The sequence below is a fragment of the Momordica charantia genome, assembly GCF_013281855.1.
Source record: "Momordica charantia cultivar OHB3-1 chromosome 10 unlocalized genomic scaffold, Mcharantia_2.0 BLBB01000010.1, whole genome shotgun sequence".
Lineage (NCBI taxonomy): Eukaryota > Viridiplantae > Streptophyta > Magnoliopsida > Cucurbitales > Cucurbitaceae > Momordica > Momordica charantia.
This window is the reverse complement of record NW_028275158.1, coordinates 10,944,216-10,955,045: the sequence shown is the minus strand read 5'-3', so window position 1 is coordinate 10,955,045 and position 10,830 is coordinate 10,944,216. Positions and strand designations below refer to the sequence as shown.

General features: G+C 35.1%; 2 long non-coding RNA genes across 4 annotated transcripts; one reads left to right on the top strand and one right to left on the bottom strand.

Annotated features, from left to right (window-relative positions):
- The first annotated feature begins 1,803 nt into the window (after positions 1-1,803).
- LOC148208528 (uncharacterized) lies at positions 1,804-7,568 on the top strand. 3 transcript variants are annotated; one of them, XR_015787094.1, is made up of 2 exons: positions 1,804-2,415; positions 5,860-7,568. It is a non-coding gene; the product is annotated as an uncharacterized LOC148208528 (long non-coding RNA). The 3 variants fall into 3 exon arrangements; XR_015787096.1 differs by lacking the exon at positions 1,804-2,415 and adding an exon at positions 2,452-2,665; XR_015787095.1 differs by lacking the exon at positions 1,804-2,415 and adding an exon at positions 2,452-2,706.
- Positions 7,569-8,355: 787 nt separating this feature from the next.
- On the bottom strand, positions 8,356-10,599 carry LOC148208527 (uncharacterized). Its single transcript, XR_015788476.1, has 4 exons — positions 10,248-10,599; positions 8,825-8,893; positions 8,643-8,725; positions 8,356-8,503 (listed from the first exon to the last, which is right to left on the bottom strand). It is a non-coding gene; the product is annotated as an uncharacterized LOC148208527 (long non-coding RNA).
- Positions 10,600-10,830: the final 231 nt, after the last annotated feature.

The window sequence follows — 10,830 nt, the reverse complement described above, 5'->3', positions numbered from 1 at the left end:
TCTCAATCCTGAGTGAGTTATGGACTCCTGCCCGTGAGGGTTCGTCCTTTGATTTGTATGGGTGAGAGTGGCCCGAGTCGCCGACTCAACATTCCTACCATTTTAGGGACGAGATCGAGTGGGGAGCTGGGAACATAACTTCACAAGATGGAATTCACTCCTCCCCGACTTTAGGGGAGTAGATGCGTGTTCCCTTAAATGCTGACTCCGGGACTTGAACAAAGGGCCCCACCCTCTCATTGGCCGAGAGGGACTTCCGATTATTGGTTGGACCATAACCGGGTTGTTCATTAGAGGAGCAGTGATGTTTAAGGAGTAAGATGTAACTCAGGGGTAAAACGGTAATTTGACCCAACTTGAGTTACGAACACTCGTGAAGGATTGACTCGTCATTAATAGTCGTATATCCATGGACACGAAAACATTCTGCAGTGAGAAGAGTGCAACTGCGGGTCTTTAGTGGAATGACCCGTAGTTAACGAATCTAGATTGATTCGGTCAATGAGTTTGACCGATTAATCTTGCATCGTTGGAGCTTCGGATCTGTAGGTCCATTAGGTTTCCTTGCTAGCTCATAACGGGTAAAACGAGGATCAATTTTTTTGGAAGAATTTGAACTGTTCAAATTTCTTAAGGGATTATATGTATATTGATACATTATAATATATAGTTAATTCTAAATTAAAACTATATATTATGAGAAAAATTATTTGACTGAGATTCAAATAAAATTAATGTGAATATGATTCATATTAAAACTATAGGTTAAAAATAATGTGCATAAGATGTACATTACAACTATAGGTTATGCGAGAGAAATGTTTTAGAATATGATTCTAATTTTATAATAAATAATTAAGTGTTAATTATTTATTTGATTTATATATATATTTATTAATTAATTATTAATTGGATTAATAATGAATTATATATATTAATTAATATGATTAATTAATAAATTAATATATATAATATTAATTATTATTATTAATTAATATATAAATTAATAATTAACTCCCCTGCAAATTGCAGGGGAGTGGGCAGTTAAGTGACGTGGGGTTGTTCTTCTTCCTTTGCAGTTCTGCAAAAGAAAAACGAGTACAGAACAGAAAAAAAGTGACTGCCAATTTTTCTCTCAAGCTCACTGTCTCAAACTCTCCCTCTCATTCCAAACAAGGTGCTCCCACAAGCACGGTTCTCGAAACCCAAGAGGATAGCAAGGAAGATATTTTGGTGGTGTTCGTTGGGAAAAGTTGAAGAAACGTTCTTCAAAGGTAATGGTTTCCCTGTATTTTTTGTTCTGTAAAATTCCATTTTGTATCCCGAAAATCAGCAACGAAAATCTGTTTCCGCTCCGGGATTCACATCCCTTAAAAAAGAACTCCACAAACAGGGTTTGCTAGGCAAACAACCAATTGGAACTTTGGAAATATGTGAGCATTGTATTTATAGTAAAACAACAAGGGTATCCTTTGGTTCAGGTAGACATTATTCAAAGGGTATTCTTGATTATGCTCATGCTTTGGGGGCCCGAAAAGACACCTATCATGGGTGGATCCAGGTACTTTATTTCAATTGTTGATGATCATTCGAGAAGGGTTTGGACGTATCTTCTAAAATCAAAAGATGAAACCTTCAAACGGTTTGTTGAGTGGAAGACATTTGTAGAAAAACAAACAGGGCACAAACTGAAATGTCTAAGGACTGATAATGGGCTTGAGTTCCTTAGCAATGAATTTAAGGAATATTATATAAGAAATGGCATTCAAAGGAATCTCATAGTAAGAGGAACTCCTCAACAAAATGGGTTGCCCGAGCCCATGAATCGAACAATTTTGGAGCGGATTAGATGTTTGCTGTCAAATGCAAAGTTGCCTAAGAAATTCTAGGGAGAAGCTTTAATGAATGCAACCTATTTGATAAATAGGAGTTCATCATTAGCTATATCTTTTAAAACTCCTATGGAACAATGATCTGGCCATCCACCTGATTTAATTAATCTGAAAGTCTTTGGTTGTGTTAGGGATTGCAGAGGAATTTGTACGGCTGAAGGAAGAAGACAAAGCAGAGAAGAAGAAGAATGAGACAAGATTTTAGAGTGGTTCGACAATTGCCTACATCCACTTTTTAAGGGCAGGTATTCTTTCACTATCTTGGATTATTACATGCATTTATAGCCTTTTTGATCTATCCATCTAACTGACGGTAAAAGCCAATTACCCAACTTTCAGATTGGTTTCAACTACAGTAAATTCACAAAATTCCACCTTTGAAAACATACTGAAAGTGATAAGAACTTGCCCTAATTTTCGATTTTACCCATTTTCAAGAACCTGAATACTAGTTAGCCTTAAGCAATGTTCAAACTTGGCTTGTACGACTGGCTTTGTTAGCATGTCAGCAACGTTTTCTGTGGTATGTACCTTCACTATTTCAATCATTCCCTTCTCTATTTGTTCTTGAATATAGTGAAATTTTATGTCTATGTGTTTTGTTCTGTTATGAAACTGTTGGTTCTTTGAGAGACGTATGACACTTTGGTTGTCGCATATGATTTTCACTTGTGGTTGCTCATGTCCAAAGTCTTTGAGTAATCCTTCAACCAGCTTCTGATATGGTTATGAATTCAGCCTCTGTGGTAGATAAAGCTACAACTGGTTGTAAGGTTGATTTCCAACTTATTATATTTCCTCCAAGAAGAAATAGGTAACCCGACAATGACCTTCTATTGTCTAAATCACCTGCAAAATCTGCGTCTTCTTTAGGTTTTCGATACATCAAGCCTGTATCAGTAGTGCCTTTTAGATATCTTAACACCCATGTGACAGCCTCTCAATCTCGTTTGCCAGGGTTTGACATAAATCTACTAACTATGATAGTGGCATAAGCAATGTCAAGTCTTGAATATACCATTAGGCACATTATGCTTCCTACTGCATTTGACTATGAGACTATCCTCATGTAGCTTATATGTTCATAATCATCCTCAGTAGGTGAATTTTAAATTGAGAGTTTGAAATGCTGATGTGTGTGACTTCTCTACTTCTTAAAATGTCCATTCCAAGTATTCTTCTAGCCTCTCCCATATCTTTCATATCGAACTCAGCTTTCAAATCCTTTTTCACCCAATTTAGTTCTCCCTGTTATTTTCAGCAAATAGCATGTCGTTAACATATAAAAGGAGATATATGTTTATGGATCCTTTAGTTGTTTTATGGTAGAAACAACTATCAAATGGACTTCTTTTGAAACCAACTCTGATAATAAATTCGTCAAACCTGTTGTACCAGAACCTTAGGGACTGTTTAAGGTCGTAAAAGTGATCTGTTTAGCAGACAAACTAGGTCTTCTTTGCCTTTTTCTTGGTATCGTTTGGGTTGTTTTATAAAGATTGTTTCTTCAAGGTATCCATGAAGGAACGCCGTTTGACATCTAGTTGGTCTAGCTCTAGATTTCTTTGAGCAACTAGAGCTAATAACATTCTTATGGATGTACTCTTCACCACTGGGGAAAAAACATCAGAGTAATCGATTCCTTCTCTTTGTGTAAACCCTTTGGCAACTAATCTTGCCTTAAATCTTGGCTGCTGAACACCAAGAATCCCCTCTTTGAATTTATAGATCAATTTTGTGGATATTAATTTCTGACCCTTTGGTAAAGGTACCAAATTCCATGTCTAATTCATCTCATGTGAAGCCATTTCCTCATTCATTGCATTTATCCATTGTTTAGCATTTGGACTATCAATGGCTTCTTGGAAATTCATAGGCTCCATATCATTCAATGAATGTGCTGCATTTAAGGCTTCTACCACCAAGTTTGTTTGAGTATATCTACTAGGAGGCATAATCTGTCTCCTTTGCCTATCTCGAGCAAGTAAGTAGGTAGATAAATCAAGTTCTGTTTCTGGCATTTCTTATGTTTCTCGAGTTTCCACTTATCTAGTAACTTAGGTTGAACTTTCTGGTAATTCAATTTCAGCAGTAGGCTGTAGCTCCACCTCAATTATTGAGTTTTCATTTGAAGTGGAGGTGTTAGGTAGCTGCTGAAACATGAACATTTCTTCTTCACGAAATATTGCATCTCTACTGTTTATGCACCTTTCATCCGTCAGATGTCATAGCCTAAATCCTTTTACACCATCAAAGAATCCTACAAACATGCACCATATTGCCCTTGGTTTTAGTTTCCCTTGATTTATATGGACAAAGCCAACACATTCGAAAACATTAAGATTATCATGTTTTGGAGGACGTTGTATCCATTTTTCTTCTAAGGTAATGAAATTATTTGCAATGTGAGGGCATCTATTTATTGTATATATTGCATATGAAGCTGCTTCTGCCCAGAATTTCTCTGGTAAACTGGCATCTGCGAAAAGGCATCTAACTCGTTCCATTACAGTACGATTTAACGTTTCTGGAACTCCATTTTGCTATGTATTATACCTTACTGTCCTATGCCTAAGTTATTCCAGCCTTTTTACAGAATGTATTGAACTCCTTATTACAGAACTCAAGTCCATTATCTGTCCTTAAGTATGTAACTGATCTGGAAGTGCGATTTTCTATCATTTTCTTCCATTCTTTAAATAATTATAGGGATTGATCTTTTGTTTGTAGGAAGTAGATCCACGTTTTTCTTGAAAAATCATCAATAAGAGTTAAGAAATACCTGAACCACTCAGTGACTGGGCTTGTGCTGGTCCCCATAGATCTGAATGGATGTAGTCAAGAATTCCTTTTGTCACATGCCCAGCCTTCTGATATTGGTGCTTCTTCGCTTTACCCAACACACATGGTTCACATAATTTCAAATCTTTGGATACACCATTTGGTATAACACCCTGTTTTTAAGTTCTACTAAACCTTTGGCACTTATATGAGCCAACCTTTTGTGCCAAAGGTCTCCCTCTGAACATGTTTTTTCCGTGATTAAGGCAGCTCCTAGGACATTAATGTCCTTGACTATATATAGTCCATTAATTTTCTGTCCGACCAACACTACTTTGGAGTTCTTTCTTATTTCAAGAGTCTCACTTTGGCCACTGTATTCACAGCCAATTGAGTCCAACATCCCTAAAGATATCAGATTTCTCTTTAGGTTTGGGACGTGTCTAACAATTTGTAGCAATTTCAGTGTTCCATGTTTCATCTTTAGAGAAACTGACCCAATGCCAACACCTTACAAATGTTGTTGTTTCCGATATGCACTGATCCACCATCCCACTGTTTATACGTTTGGAACCAAGTCCTTTAAGGTGTCATGTGATATGAACACTCTGAATCAAGAACCTAGTCTTTATTTTCTTGAATATTATTTGGAAGTGCAAAGTGATCAGTGGCAGCCAAAACATCCGAGTATGAAATTGTGTTCTCTCCGATAGATGCTTCAGCAGGCTGTGGTTTCTTATTCTTGCCATTAATCTTTCTTTTGAAAAAATAGTAGTCCCTCTTAAGATGCCCTTTCTTGTGACAGTAGTTGCATCTTATCTATGGTTTAGCGTTTTCCTCGTTTTGCGATATTGAATCTTTCCAGCTATTCTTATACTTACCTTTCACAAAGTGTCCTTCTGCCCCTGTAGTTTCTTTTCTTGATGCCTGAAGTTCAAGTTCTTTTGTTTTTACTGCTGTGACTATGGATTCTGTAGAGACAAAGTATCTTCCATATTTCATGGTTGTTTTCACATCTTTGTAGGTCTCTGGTAGTGAGTTTAAAAGTATAAAGGCTTCATTTTCATCTCCTAGCTTTTCTCCTAAATTTTTGAACTTAGATGATAGCTTCTTGAAGTCATCAAGGTTTTCGCTTAAGAACTTTGAATTGTCTATTTTTAATGTGATCAATCTTTCTCTGATGTAGGCTTTGTTAGAAAGATTCTTGGAGAGAAAAAGACTGTCAAGCTTGTTCGAAATTTCATATGCCGTGCTTATATCTAACACTTGTCTTGGGACACTATCACTAAAATTTAAAATGATAGTTCCATACGCCAATTCTTCCATCGTCTCCTTTTCTTCCGTGGTCATCGACTGGGGTAATTTCGTTGAGTCAAGAATCACCTTCAAGGCTTTTTGCTGACCAAGAAGTGCCTTAATTTTGGCCTTCCATAAATCAATATTGCCATTTCCATCGAATTTTTCTATTTCAAACCTTGCTACCGCCATTTGAGTCATATGCTTCTAGTATGTGATAAAATTACTCTTTTGTCAACAGCTCTGATACCAATTTTGTTAGGGATCGTAGAGGAATTTGTACTACTACAGGAAGAAGACGAAGCAGAGAAGAAGAATGAGACAATATTTTAGACTGGTTCGGCAATTGCCTACATCCACTTTTTAAGGGCAGGTATTCTTTCACTATCTTGAAAAAATTTGTATAGAGTGAAGCTTATTGATCAAAGGATTATTACATTCATTTATAGCTTTTTTGATCTATCCATCTAACTGATGGTTAAAGCCAATTACCCAACTTTCAGTTTGGTTTCAACTACAGTAAATCCACAGGTTGTGTGGCTTATGGACACTCACGGGAAGATCAGCTTGATCATAGGGCAAAGAAATGTCTATTTCTCGGCTATCCTAGTGGTGTAAAAGGATTCAGACTTTGGTGTGTGGAAAAAGGGGAAGAAAAATGTATAATCAGCCGGGATGTAGTGTTTGATGAGAATAAAATGGGAATGAAAATTTTATCTCAACAAACAGAGAACAAATGCTCAGAAAAGGTTGTTTTTTAGATGGAATTGGACCTTCCACAACCTGAACTAATTCAAACTGAATTGGAACAAATTGCCACACAGGTTGAGGAAACAGGTTCAAGTACTCAAAATGTTACCTCTGAAGTTGAAAATCTCTAAAACTACAGCCTTGCACGTGATAGACAAAGGAGAGTCATTTGACCTCCTTTAAGGTATGCTAATACAGACCTGGTTCACTATGCTTTGAATGTTAAGGCTAAGTTGGCAGCTCAAGAACCTTTGAGTTATAATGAAGCTATTAATTCAAATGACATTGACAAGTGGAAGGAGGCGATGGAAGAGGAAATGAATTCGTTACCTAAAAACAGAACATGGGAACTTGTTGTGAAACCTCAAAATCTGAAGCTGGTTGGCTGTAAATGGATCTTTAAACTAAAGCATGGACAAGATCCTTCACAACTAGTTCGATATAAGGCCAAACTCGTTGCAAAGGGGTTTACACAGAAAGAAGGCATTGATTATGGTGAGATTTTCTTGTCTGTGGTAAGACACTCGTCCATTCGAATTTTAATTGCCATTGTTACTAACTATAACCTTGAGTTAGAACAGATGCACATGAAAACAGCCTTCTTACATGGCGATCTTGTTGAGACTATATATATGCAACAACCAGTGAGTTTTTATTGAAAAAGTGACGGAAGGTCAGGTATGTTTATTGAAAAAATCTTTGTATGGTTTGAAGCAAGCCCCTAGGCAATGATACTTAAAATTTGATGCTTTTATGACTTCTAATGATTTTAAAAGAAGCAATCATGATCACTATGTGTATTTTAGACATGTACAAAATAGACCTTCCATGTATTTACTACTTTATGTAGATGACATGCTTCTTGCCTGTGAAGATAAGACAGAAATTCAGCATCTGAAAGTTAAACTTAATGAGCACTTTGAAATGAAAGATTTAGGAAGTGCTAAGAAAATTATAGGCATAGCTATACTAGAAATTTGGGTTTTCATGACGTTTTTTAAATGTCACAAAATCCTTTTCGTGACATTTTTTACGACGTCACATATGCCGCTATCACAAAGGATATTCATGACGTTTTAAAAAAAAGTCACGAAAAGTAACATTCGTGACGGTTTAAAAACGCCATGCAAAATATAGGTTTTCGTTACGATTTGTAAACATCAAGAAAACTGATTTCGTGACACAATTTTTTCTTTTTGTGACGTTAAAAAAACATCACGAAAAATGAGTTATCGTGACGGAATTAGGATTTGTGACGGTCAAAAAACGCCACGAAACTAGATATTGTAGCTAAAAAAGGTCACGTGATTGTTTTTCGTGATGTTTTTAAATGTCACAAAAAATGATTTCATGACGACTAAAAAACATCATAAAAATGATTTCGTGATGTTTTAAAAACATGATAAAAATAGATTTGTGACGTTTTAAAAACATCATAAAAAAGAGATTTTGTGACGTCTTAAAAACATCATAAAAATTAGATTTTGTGATGATGAGAAAATGGATTTGATGTTGCTAGCAGACGTCACAGAAGATGAATTTCATGTCATTAAATTGTTCATCAACATAGTGAAGACACGAGTTTATATAACAAAGTTGAAATCATATATGAACAAAGTATTCTACAATTTGCTAGTACAAATTCTTTACACATACGATGTACAAATTACTACAAGTACAAAGTATAGAATGAAACACATGTCTCACACACCAACACAACAAAGAAGCCCATTAATCAATTAGTTTTATTCCTATTTGTTGACTTCTTTGAGTTCGTGAAAGACCTAAGGAAGAAAACAATACCTAAGTTAGATAAATGAATAACCAATAAATGTATAAGGGAAGAAAATAGAATAGTCAAATTTATTTAAGATTTCGATGCTACAGTATGAAAAATGACCACAACAGTTATTAATAGCTTACCTTATTGTTATAGTGAATTTAAGATGGAAATGGCCACAACAAGCTTAATCTCATCGGGATGCGCTCTGACAATGTAAAGAAACCTGACAACATAAATATATAAGGGAAGAAAGTAGAATAGTCATATTTATTTAAGATTTCTATGCTACAATATGAAAAAAGGACAACAATTAATAGCTTACCTTTGTTATAGTGGATTTAAGATGGAAATGGCCACAACAAGCTTAATCATCAGGATGCACGCTGACAACCTAAAGAAACCTGACAACTTCTCATTTATAATGACAAACTTGAAATTTTTATTACCAGTTCCTATCATATAATGCAATGACAAGCAAGTTACAAAGAGCAATTTTCTTAATGGATTGCAATAAGTAAACCAATATTTTGCATAGGAGGATTAATGAAATGAAAGAAATGTAATTCACCAAACTCCCCACATTTTGCATACATAACGACCTAATTGCTAGCCACATAAACATCAAACTCAAAACTAGTAATTAAAACAATCACGTGAATTTGCTTCCCCAATTCCAAGTTCCTCGTCAAAGGACATGCTTTTAAAAAGCTATGAGAAGTAAACTCATTGCCCTCCACTCCCAATAAATACATCTCAAAAAATGTTAAAAAACTTCATCATGAATAGTCTATAATTCTAATATTCCATGAAAATGAGAATTAGATTTGAGCATGACAAGACCAACAGTATAATCAGTAATCAAAAACTAAATTCAATTATTATATTCAGAGTAACTTTCAAGAGGTTTCAGGTAAGGTGACCAAGATATTTATTAAATAATCACAAAAGTAGAGATGATGTTTAATAATATATATATATATATATATATATATATATATATATATATATATATATATATATATAAATATCTCTATAGATTCTATTGAGTGGGTTTATATATATATATATATATATATATAAACCCACTCAATAGAATCTATAGAGATATTTAATACAAAGACCGATGTATCATTGAGATAGTGGATTAACACCCCATCAAAATCAGTAAAGGGAAAGAAGAACAGATATTAAATTCATTTATTTTCAAATAACCTAGAAAATTTTTTCAAAAATTCACATAACTTACCTATCAACATGGGTTTGTCGAAGAAGATGTAGAGCAATGTGAGTTCGTGGAAGAAGATAGGCAGAAATAGTTCACTGAAATGGAATTCTAAAGAACGCACTAATACTAAAAAAGCCAACATCCAACTCATACTAAATGAGGGAGAAAGAAGATGGAATTATAAAAACACACGGCGATCCAACATTTAGTTTATCAAACTAAGTCAACATGTAGAGAAACCACAAACTACACATTGAACATAGATGTTCTCCCCACAAAGACAAACTACATCCCAACAATATTCATAGAAACCAATAATCTTATACACAAAGTAACATTCAAAATATAGCTAACAAGATACCGGAGAACTTTTAAGAGGAATTTATGTACTTGCATTATACAAAAAAAAAAAAAAAAAACAAATAAAGTTGGAAGTAGCTTAACTTTTAAGAAATGCAAGTACATAAATTCTTCTTCTTCTACTCACAAAAACGCATTACAGATATTCATCAAAACCGACCTCCATAAAACCCACTTCAAAATCATAACCATCTCTTCATTGCTCGCCGCTCCGTCGTTAATCTATTAGCTTGCCGGTGCTTAGAGAGGTCGTCGTCGCTGTCGCCGTGTCGTGCATCTCCTTTGTCGCCGCTGCAGATCTTCTCTCTTGCCACTATAGTGGAAGTTCTTGCCGATGCATTTGGAGAGGGAGGGAGAGAGGGGGGAGAGGACGGTGCAACCACCCAGAAAAGTAGGGTTATGTGAAAGTTACATTTTTTATAAAGGTTGGTTGGTAGAACTGAACCGAATCGACTAGATTTGTATTTTAACCGAATCGAACCGAACCAATTTAATGGATTCAATTCGGTTTGAATACTTACATCCTAAGCAAAACTCTGTTAAAGAACCTATAGAAATAAATGATGCAATTATGAAAAATGCAAGATATGAAATTGGCAAAGAAGTCACAATGTAATGCCCCACATAAATCATCTAAAACACATGTTGTGGCTTTTTCATTTACTATGTCTAATAGTATGGGTGAAATTCAAAGACTAATGCAATATGGCAAGTGGAAACAATAGTTGAACTTGATTTCTGCA